Below are 12,518 nucleotides of genomic sequence, written 5' to 3'. Positions count from 1 at the left end.
TATTTGTGCAAAATTTTAAGCGGCCAGGTTTACTCCTTCGTTTTGTTTGCGCGCTTTCGACAGACAGACGGACGGACATGGCTAAATCGATTCAAAATATCATAACGATCAAGAATATATATACTTTATGGGGTCTCAGACTAATATTTCGAGGAGTAATAAACAGAACGACGAAATTAGTAAACCCCCATCTTATGGTGGAGGGTATAAAAACAGGAATCGAGAAGGGTGAACAGCTCAAAATTCGCCTGGTCTGGGCCCTGGGCCACATAGATATATCATGGAATTGTAGAGCGGACGAACTTGCGAGACCGGGAACTGCCATACACATTCCAGGGGAACTAGAATCTATGCGTATGGCCCCAGCGACATGTAAGCTAAGTCTTCTAGGATGTTAACCCAATAGCAATGATTGAGAAATAATCCCAAAGTCCGGATTTTAGACGCTTCAAAATTATGTTGCCCAATCTGGATTTGAAGAGGTCTGTACCTTAGCCGTCATTGGCTGGAATAGACGTCTTTGTCATTGTGTCACTGTTTTTCGGAAAACACGCTGATAGACTTAAGGTTGCAACTAACGACTTCTACTAAGGTGCTGTGTGTGTGTCTCACAATATCAAGCATAGGGAGTTCCAATTTAAGTTCTCATTTCTTTGAGGACTTTTCTAAATTGGTGGATGTGAACATTCGTAAGTTGTTGGCCTTTTTAAAACAACCTGGATGGTTCAACGGTAGGAACGAGAAGTCATCCTCCTTCTCCTCTTCCTGTGGTATCACAATGGACGAAAATGTCTAAGTGAATCTAATTGCAGGCTGCCACTAAGGCCCAACCCAATCTTCTCATTTTTAAACATCCCTATATGCGTCCATTAACACACACTCTTATATCTGAAATTGAAATTTGAATATACATACATGTAAATAATCGAGTATACACGAAGAGGGTCGTAGGCATATTAGGCAATAGTAGGCAAAATGTTGTGCCTAGCAATAATTCCTTAAAATAAATAAAAGTTTTTTTTTCACAAAACGACACCATGTTCTCAGTGTAATGATGTGTGTTTTAACACATTCGACACGGAGGTGTTGCGTGTTTTTTGTAACACGCTATTCTCTAATTGTCCCAGTATGAGCTGCGACAATATTAATGTTAAACGTTTTCTGATTGGTCATGACTTCTAAATTTGTTACTCGTTTTCGAAGGAATTTCATCAGAAAGCTAGTCCTTGATTTTTTAGTGCTAAGAAGAAATTTTGCATGCAATTACTTTAACGTAGTCGTCGTTTATATGACTGTCGATTTAGAGCAAGGACTTGCTCAGGTTAGCAGACTGTTAAAAATCTGTTCTATAAACATTTCTTAGAAGTTGGGGGATTTTCATTTGCCCCAGACAAAAAAGACTGCACTTAAAGTTTGGCTATGAAAAAAATTAATCTCATATACATATGTTTAACGTATTCTCATTGTAAGTATCTTAATGGTAGCATTTCTTGGTATTGAGACTGCCTTCAATGATGAAAACCCTATGTCAATAGTGAAGGAGCTAGAAACTCCAGGCTTCAATGTCACCGTAAGAAAGTTTATATAAATAACCCGAGATGAACCGGAATCTGTGGTTATGTCTTTGCAAATCAATTCTTCGAGATAATAACCGAAGGGCAGTGGCTGCCATATGGTAACGAATTTGGAGGTGTGAACACTCTAAGAATGTGTGGCGCAATACAAACATGAAAAAGATTGGTTTACCGCTTTGCTGTCGATGGCTGAAACAGAAGTCACTCATTGCTTTCGTCTGTTAGGATACTGTCTGATTGGAAAACATCCTAATCATTGTGTATTCCTTGAATGCAAGATAATCTTTTACACAGAAAAACAAATACCAGCTTTTTATTTAATTATTATACCCTCCACAATAGGATGGGGGCATACTAATTTCGTCATTCTGTTTGTAACACCTCGAAATATGCGTCTAAGACCCCATAAATAACGTATATTCTTGATCGTCGTGACATTTTAAGTCGATCTAACCATGTCCGTCTGTCTGTCAAATGCATGCTTACTTTCAAAGGAGAAAAGTTAGGCGCTTGAAATTTTGCACAAATACTTTTAATTATTGTAGGCCAGTTGGGATTGAAAATGGGTCAAATCAGTCCGTGTTTTGATATAGCTGCCATATAAACCAATCTCTGGTCTTGATTCCTTGAGCTTCTAGAGGCGGAATTCTCTTCCGATTTGTCTGAAATTTTGCACGTGGTGTTTTTGTGTCACTCCCAACAACAGTGCTAAGTATGATTCAAATCGGTTAATAACTTGGTATAGCTGGCATATAAGCCGATCTTGGGTATTGACTCCTTCAGCTCTTAGAGGGTGCAATTCTTATTCGATTTGGCTGTAATTTTGCACGTGGAGTTTTGGCTTTAATTCCAACAACTGTGCTAAGTATGATAAAAATCGGTTCATAACCTGGAATAGCTGCTGTATAAACCGATTTTTATACCCTCCACCATAGGATGGGGGCATTCTCATTCGTCATTCTGTTTGTAACCTCGAAATATGCGTCTAAAACCCCATAAAGTACATATATTCCAGATCGTCGTGACATTTTAAGTCGAACTAGCCATGTCCGTCCTTCGGTCTGTCCGTCTGTCTATCCGTCCGTCCGTCTGTCTGTCGAAAGCACGATAACTTTTGAAGGAGTGGAGCCGATTTGGCACAAATTTTGTACAACGGCTTCTCCCATGGCCTTCAACATACGTGTTCAATATGGTCTGAATCGATCTATAGCTTGACACAGCTCCCATATAAACCGATCTCCCGATTTTGCTTCTTGAGCCCCGAATCGGACTATAACTTGATATAGCTCCTCCTTCGTCCATATTCATTATTCTTTGTTTGCCTAAAAAGAGATTCTGCGCAAAGAACTCGACAGATGCGATCCATGGTGGAGGGTATATAAGATTCGGCCCGGCCGAACTTAGCACGCTCTTACTTGTTGATATTGATTTCTTGAGCTGCTGGAGGACGCAATTCTCATCCGATTTGGCTGAAATTTTGCATGAGATGTTTTGTTATGACTTCCAGCAACTGTGCTAGGTATGGCGCTAATCGGTACATAACCTGATATAGCTGCCATTTAAGCGGATCTGGGATCTTGACTTCTTGAGCCTATAGAGGGCTCAATTCACATCCGATTTGGTAGAAATTTTGTACAATATACGTAACCAATATGATCGATCTATAGCTTAATACTGCTCCTATGTATATAGTATATAAGGCGCAATTCTTATCCAAATGGACCGAAATATAACACAATGACTTCTACTATGTTCAGTATTCAACTCAAATATGGTTCGTATCGGACTATAACTTGATATAGCTCCAATAGCATAACAGTTCTTATTCATTATTCTTTGTTTGCCTAAAAAGAGAAACCGCGCATAGAACTCAACAAAAGCGATCCATGGTGGAGGGCATATAAGATTCGTCCCGGCCGAATTTAGCACGCTCTTACTTGTTGTTATTATTGATTTATTTCACTCATTTTCAATAAAACGTGTAATTAGATTTACAATTTTGTGTGTTCTTACTATTTCTAATAACCAATTCAATTAGCGCGGTTATAAATGAGTTATTATAGTTACTATATTTACATATGTGTTCAATAAACAATAATAATATTATTAAAAAGTTTATTTGACCTTTTATCGGTAACTTTTTGATGAATAATCAAACTCGAGGTCAATGTTGTGTGTTTATTTATTTTGACAATATTTTCCCCTCCTCCGGTTGGCATCATTAGGTTAAAAATTGAGATATTGAGTTGAAATGTTGCACAGACTTGAATTTCTTCCATACGCAGGTTAAGTTCTTCAATGAGTCAAATCGGACTATATATGGATATAGCTGCCATATAGACCGATCTGGCGATTGAGGGTCTTAAGCTCATAAAAGTCGCATTGTTTGTCCTATTTCGCCAAAATTTGAAACAACGAGTTGTACTAGGGGACCCGATATTCAATGGGATCATATTTACATATAGCTGCTATATAGACCGATATGCCGGATTAGGGTCTTAGGCCCGTAACAGGCGCATTTATTATCCGATTTCGATGAAATTAGAGCAATGAGTATTTTTAAGTCTCTTGACATCCGCCATAAATATGGTTCAGATCGGACTATATTTAGATATAGGGTCTTAAGCCCATAGACCCATAAAAGCCGCAATTATATCCGATTTCACTGAAATTTGAAATAGTGAGTTGATCAAAGCCTTCCGATATGCGACTAGTATATGGTTCAGATCGGTCAATATTCAGATATAGATGTCATAAGGGACGTAACCTTCGGGCACCTCCGATTATTTTATCTAAAGAAAAAATAATTAAATTAAATTTTTTCAAAACACAAAATTTCACTAAATCTTGTTTTAATTTCATTGTATGAAAAAGGACAAATTGTAATAAAATTCTTACTAAAATCAAAATTTTAAAGAATTTTTTTTAAAGACAAAATTTCAGCGTAACATTCTCTAAAGGCAAAACTTCACCCAGGGCCCGACCCCTCAAAATTATCTCTTTAGAAACAAAATTTAATTAAAAGTTTTTGTTCTAAAAACAACATTTTCTTTCTTCTTCCTAAGGACAAAACTATAATAAAATTTTTTCGAAGGACAAAATTTTCTAGATTTTTTCTACAAATAAAACTTCTTCAAAAGACTAAATTTATTTTTTTTTCTAGAGACTAAATTTCAACAAAAATCCAAGCAAGCTTTTGCCTTATTTTGTTCCTATCTCAGAATTATTTTTAAAGCCAAAAGTTCAATAAAATTTTTTGTGCCTGCTCAATGAATTTGGGGTCACTGTTGAAGTCTTTTTATTTCGCTTTTCTATTATAAGTAGGAACAAAAACAAAACACATTGGTCTAATGAGGGCGCAATCTCAATAAAAAAATTAATTTTTTTATGTAAAGAAAAAATTTCAAAATTTTAATGAAACTTTTGCTAATGACTTTTCAATGAAAATTTTTGAAGAGAACATTTTAATACTTCTTTTCAATATGTCAAAAAGTTTCTTTCTAGAGACAAGTTTTATTGAAATATTGTCTAAAAACAAAATGTTGCTCTGGCCTGGGCCGCCTCTTAATTATTTAATTTTAATTTTTAAAAGAAAGATTTCAATACCATATTTCCAATCTACAATATTTCCCAAAAATTTGTTTCTGAAGAAAAATTTCAAAAAGAAAGAAAGCGCAAACAGACAAAAATTCTTCCAGACAAAATTTAATGAAATTTTCTTTGAAGACCGAACTGCATTAAAAATTTTGAGACTGATCGTCAAAATCGTCATGGGATTTTTTCAATAAAAATTATTTCGAAAGACAAACATTTAACAAAAATATCTCTAAGACATAATTCTATATGAATTTTCTCTTAACTCTAATTCTATTATTTTAATTGAATTCTTAAAATATTATTTAAAGATTGTCTTCAAATAAAATATTTTGATTGTTAGTCTGAGCATAACCAACATCACTGATTACTGGCTTAGGTGTATGTCTATAGTGGCATGTGGCAGATTAATATCTACACCCTCTTTTCAACCAAACCAACCCTTAACCTAGTCTGAACAAGTAAAAGCGTGCTAACTTCGGCCGGGTTCTTGGGAACCCACCACCACTGATTCTGCTAAAATATGATTCAAATTATAAGCTTATACGGCAATAGTTGGATACAGTTTTAACTAACTTCGTCATTCTGTGTGTAACACCTCGAAATATGCGTCTGAGACCCCATAAAGTATATATATTCTTGTCCGTCCGTCTGTCTGTCGAAAGTACGCTAACTTTCGAAGGAGTTAAGCTAGCCGCTTGAAATTTTGCACAAATACTTTTTATTACTGTAGGTCGGTTGGAATTGTAAATGGGCTAAATTGGCTCATGTTTTGATATAGCTGCCATATAAACCGATCTTGGGTCTTGATTTCTTGAACCTCTAGGGGGCGTAATTTTCGTTCGATTTGACTGAATTTTGCACGTAGTGTTTTGATATCACTTCCAACAACTGTACTAAGTATGCTTCAAATCGGTTCATAATCTGGATCCTGATTTCTTGAGCCAATAGAGCGCGCAATTCCTATCCGATTTGGCTGAATTTTGCATGAGGTGTTTTGTTATGACTTCCAGTAACTGTGCGAAGTATGGCGCAAATCGGTACATAACCTGATATTGCTGCCATATAAACCGATCTGGGACCTTGACTTCTTGTGCCTCTAGGGGACACAATTGTCTTCCGATTTGCTAGAAATTTTGTACAACGGCTTCTCTCATGGCCTTCAACATACTTTTCTCATATAGTCTGAATCGATGAATAAATTGATACAGCTTCCATATAAACCTATCTCCCAAATTTGCTTCTTGGGCGCAATTCGTATCAGAATGAATTGAAATATTACACAATGACTTCTACAATGTTCAGCATTCACATATGATCCGAATTTTTTAATATTTTTAAAGATTATAGCGTGATTTCACAGACAGGCGGACAGACGGACGGGACGATCAAGAATATATATACTTTACAGGGTCGGAAATGGGTATTTCGATGTTTTCCATACGCAATGACAAAATGAATATACCCTCATCCTTCTGTGGTGGGTATATAAACAAAATTGTTGAAATCCTTAACATTTCAAAGTTTTCTCTTTCAAGTACTAACAGACACACTTCAATAACTAAAATCACTATTTCAATTATCGAAATTGATGAGCTCCAACTCTTTTCACATACAAATTAAGTTGTTGGATTTTTCATGCAGTGATTTTTTTCTGTGTGATGGATAAATAGAATTATTTCCATTGGGTTTTCATTTGATTTGAATACATAGTAATAAATGTTGAACCTTAATACAAACTAATAAATAATAACAATTTTATTAAAGAGCTAAGTGCATTTATCATCACCATTAGTGCAATAACATATTTTTGTTATCGATAATCATTACAAGTTACAAATCGGTAATCGTTACTTGTTCTCGGAAATAAATCATACTAAACGACTAGCAATGGCTGTTTTATCTGTGTCCAAATATCTTCCCTTCTAACACAATTTATAAAGCCTAATAATTTAGGGGAAGCCACCGTAGCGCAGAGGTTAGCATGTCCGCCTATGACGCTGAACGCCTAGGTTCGAATCCTGGCGAGACCATCAGAAATAAATTTTCAGCGGTGGTTTTCCCCTCCTAATGCTGGCAACATTTGTGAGCTACTATGCCATGTAAAACTTCTTTTCAAAGAGGAGTCGCACTGCGGCACGCCGTTCGGACTCGACTATAAAAAGGAGGCCCCTTATCATTGACCTTAAACTTGAATCGGACTGCACTCATTGATATGTGAGAAGTTTGCCCCTGTTCCTTAGTAGAATGTTCATGGGCAAAATTTGATAGAATTAACACCTTTCATAGTTTTATTGTTCCTCCCACCATACGATATTAAAATCATCATTTAGTTTGTAATTTATTGAAATAAGAGTCTACGTGTATTCAAAAATTTGCACAATTTTTTACAGTAAGTCGTTCTATTGCAAGCAAGAGAGAGCGAACAATATTTGGAGAGGTTGCCATGATATCCTAGAGGTTTTTGCCTAAGCAGAAGTTTCTTACTAGATATTTTCGCGTGAGTGATATTTCACGTTCACGAAAAAAATATGTTATTCACGTACGACTTTTTTATGTGGACTTACGTTTACTCACATTCAAAAAACAAAAATTTTAGTCACGCATGACTCACGAGAAAATCACGACTCACGAAATACTCACGAGACAATCACGATTTATAAGACACTTAGGGCTCACGAGAAAATCCCGACTTATAAGGCACTAAGGGCTCACGAGAAAATCACGACTCATGAGATACTCACGAGTCATAGTTAAACAAAAATTTTTCCATGAGGCGAATAATTAATAATTGTTGTACCCACCACCATAGGATGGGGGTATACTAACCTAGTCATTCCGTTTGTAACAGCTCGAAATATTCGATCTGGCCATGTCCGTCCGTCCGTCTGTCGCAATCACGACAGCGGTCGAATGCGTAACGCTAGTCGCTTGAAATTTTGCACAGATACGCAGTATTGTGCAAAAATGGGTCACATCGGCTCAGATATAGATATAGCTCCTATATAAACCGATCTCTCGATTTGACTTCTTGAGCCCCTGGAAGCCACAATTTTTGTCCCATTTGGCTGAAATATTGCATGTAGTGTTCTGTTATGACTTCCAATAAGTGTGCCAAGTGCGGTTCAAATCGGTGTATAATCTGATATAGCTCCCATATGAACCGATCTCCCGATTTGACTTTTTAAACCCCTGGAAGTAGCAATTTTTGTCCGATTTGGCTGAAAGTTTGCATGCGGTGTTCTGTTATGATTTCCAACAACTGAGCCTTGTACGGTCTAAAAAGGTTTATAACCTGGTTTGACTTCTTGAGCCCCTGGAAGCTGCAATTTTTGTCCGATTTGAGTGAAATTGTGCTCGTCGTGTTTTGTTATGACTTTCATTAAGTGTGCCAAGTGCGGTTCGCATCAGTGTATTACCTGATAGAGCTCCCATTCAAACCGATCTCCCGAATTGACTTCATGTGCCCTTACAAGCCTCAATTTTTATTCGATTTAGCTAAAATTTTGAATGTGGTGTTCCGTTATGACTTCCAACAACTAAACCATGTACGGTCCGAATCGATCTATAACCTGACATAGCTCCCGTATAAACCGATCTCCCCATTTAACTTCTTGAGTCCTTACAAAACCGCCATTTTTGTCCGATTTGGTTGAAATTTTCCATGCGGTGTTCTGTTACGACTTCCAACAACTGTGCCAAATACGGTCCAAATCAGTCTATAACCTGATATAGCTCCCATGTAAACCGGTCTCTCGACCATCTTTGTACGGTTTCTAAAAGCTTTAATTTTTGCTGGCCTGACAGAAGTTTGGTATGTAGAATAAAAGTATGCCCTTCAACTAAATTAATTTTGTATAAATTTTTAACAGAATCCATGGTGGTGTGTTCCCAAGATTCGGCCCGGACGAACTTAGCATGCTTTTACTTGATTTTCCTGTTCTTTCGATTTTCGATATTTTTTTAATCAAGGTACAGGTCCCTTTTTTTGTCCGATGATGGTAAAATTTTGCATAAGCCACTTTTTTGTCCATTTTGAACAAAATTGCTTAAGATTTAGATAAAGCTCCCATATATAAATTTCATCCGATGCGGCCTTTTAAGGCTCTAGTAGCCAAACTTAAGATCCGATCTTTACAAAATTTTACCCAAGATGCTCTATTTTAGGTTTCAAAATGTGTGTTATTTTATCAGAATCAGTTCAGTTTTAGATATAGCTCCCATATATATGTTTCATTCGATATGTCATTTTTAGGCACTAGTAGCCAAACTTTTGATCCGATCTTTACAAAATTTTACTCAAGATGTTCTATTGGGTTGCCCAAAAAGTAATTGCGAATTTTTCATATAGTCGGCGTTGACAAAATTTTTCACAGCTTGTGACTCTGTAATTGCATTCTTTCTTCTGTTACTTTTAGCTTGCATTAGAAAAAAAGTGTAAAAAAAGTATATTTGATTAAAGTTCATTCTAAGTTTTATTAAAAATGCATTTACTTTCTTTTAAAAAATCCGCAATTACTTTTTGGGCAACCCAATATTTAATGTTAATGTGACATTTTTAGGCCATAATTTTGGTTCGAACATTGTTGTATAGGAGCTATATGTAAATCTGAGCCTATATAGACTGATCTGCGAATTTAGGGTCTTAAGACCATAATAGATGCACTTATTGCCCGATTTACTAAAGCTTGGAATAGCGAGTTGCAATCGGAGTCACGTTATACGAGTCGAATATGGTCCAGAGAACCCATATACAGATGCAGCTTTCATATACACCGATCTCCTGATTTGGGGTCTTGAGCAGCGAGTTGCACTATGCCACCTAATAACCGTACCAAATACGACCCATATTGGACCAAATTTAGATAAAGCTTTCATATAGATCGATCACGTGGTTTAGGATCCTGGGCCCACATGACGGCGCATTTTTTACCCAATTTAGCTGAAGTTTGAAACAGTGAGTTGTAGTAGACCCCTTTACAGTTATGCTAAGTATGGCCGTGATGGGATCATATTTTGATATGGCTGCTGTATAGATCTATCAAATTCTAGGTCATGGACTAACTAAAAAAACGTTTTTTTATTATCCGATTTGGCAAAAGATAGGATAGGGAGTAGTTTTTGTCCTCTCGACATGGTTAACCGAAAAACTTGGATCACCAATATTGATGAAGTTTTGATAAGATGAATATACATACCCTGGCGAAACTTACCGTTACCAAATTTCGCTTGCAGGTACGCAGCCCAAATGTAATTTTCTTTGCGTAACAGCGTGACTTGACAGGCATTGGTGAATTTTTTCTTGCAAGTACGAAAGAATGTATGTTTTAATAGCTCCATGCAATATGAAATAAAGTTATTTGCAAATAAAAACGATTAATTACCGCACAAATGCACACGAAAAAAAATTAAAGGTTTGGGATATTTGGGATATACTTTTATCTTTTATTTTATAATACTTTTATCACGAAGTTTTTCTTTTATTGTAATCGAGTAACGTTTCTCTTCAACTTATTAAACGTTAGCCATAAACATGGCATTTTTGAACATAAATAACTTTGTTTATTGTAACCCCTTTACCAGCTTCGCCTACGGTAAAAATGTCTTCCTTTTTTATAAAACCAAAAACTTTCTGATTGCAAAAGTGTTTCGTTAGCCGCAAATGGTTATTCGTTGGCTTGACCAATTTTTATTCTTTTGTATCTATTTTTTCACTTCTTATTTCGACTGAGCAAAGAGTCAATATATTGAGCAGCTCGACCGAGTGCAGGTGGTAAACTCGGACAGTGACAATTTTTGAAGTTTCGTCTTAGGAAAATGCCGGTATGCCCAATGTCAAGAAACATTAAAGCAACAGACACATGGCTGCTAGGTGCAAGTAAACACGGAAATAATTTCTAAGGCAAGCACATTGTTTGGTAATATTTACGCGATAAAGAAATACCCATCCCAAAGTAGGTATTTTAATGTGCGAAAACAACAACTCACATAAGCAATTTTTGTTCTGTTTACAGCATAACGAATACCGCAGATCATAATACAAAACCACAATGGAGTTGTGCAAAAATGGAAGGCCTTTAATATAATTTTGAATCAAATTTTGTTGTGAAAAAGTCATCTGAGATTTGCATATAATTGGTAATTATGTTTCATTATTTAATTGAACTTGGGATACTTTTCAATATATACACTCTATTAAAAAAAGAGATACATAATAATGACGTTAAATTAATTCATAAATAAAGAAAACCTAGTTAAAATCTCGAATAACATATTCTATATATCCAAAATGAGAGGTATTGCCATGGTAAAAAAAACTTTATATATGACCCAAACTCTGGCAAGAATTTATTTGAGATAAACATGTACTTTTATCGTAAACAAGGTTAGGTTAGGTTGAAAAGAGGGTGCAGATATTAAACCGCCCTATGCCACTATGAACATACACCTAAGCCAGTAATCGGCCAGTAATTTCCTTCATTTGAAACGAATTATTTTTTTTGAGTACTTTATTAGCCAACATGATTAAAATTTGGCCAAAGTTATAAATCGATGTTTGTCGTCATCTTCTATTCTACACAACTATTTTTCAGTGGCTACATAAATGTCTTGCCTGCAACCGAAAGATGGATACCCAGCTTAAGGCGAAACTTACATAATCAATTTAAGGCAAATCGACATATGTTATCCATTATCTGCAACATTAATGAAACTGATAGATTTGAGGTAATTTTGTCACTAGCACATTTTCTATAAAATGTGTAGACATAAGTATATACTAAATTTTTCCTAATGGGGATTATTTTAATGGCAAAAAGCATTTATTTGTGTGCTCACCGAGGCAAAATTGACTAACTATACCTATACTGAATTTTAACTAAGAACATCTGTTATCGGCTGTCTGAAACTACATTATAACGGGTAGCTGCTAAGTTCTTAGTAACGACATCTGTAGTCCATAGCCGCAGTTGATTTCAGTATATTGTATGCTTACCTGCATCAAATGGGTGGACCCTCCCCCTTACACCAAAAAGCACCAAACAAAAATAAAAATTAACCAATTCAGACGTCTCAAATGAAACATATTCGAGAGTAGAGTACTGATTTGACATTAAAAATTATGGCCAGATACTAAGGGGTCGCCCCGACCCGAAAACCCTCTCAAATAGGCATAATGGAGAATATGGTACTTAAATAAAAGGTATTAGGGAGTAGATAACGAATATGACCTGGAAGTAGCAATAGACTAATAATAGAATTTGTTGATATCGTAAGAGAGCGGACCCTCCTAGAGGGCCGCACCATTCATGACAATATGGGACTCCAAAACCTCTCCCCAAAAGGGAATAT

The sequence above is a fragment of the Stomoxys calcitrans genome, chromosome 5, assembly GCF_963082655.1.
Source record: "Stomoxys calcitrans chromosome 5, idStoCalc2.1, whole genome shotgun sequence".
NCBI lineage: Eukaryota > Metazoa > Arthropoda > Insecta > Diptera > Muscidae > Stomoxys > Stomoxys calcitrans.
This window is presented reverse-complemented; position numbering follows the sequence as displayed.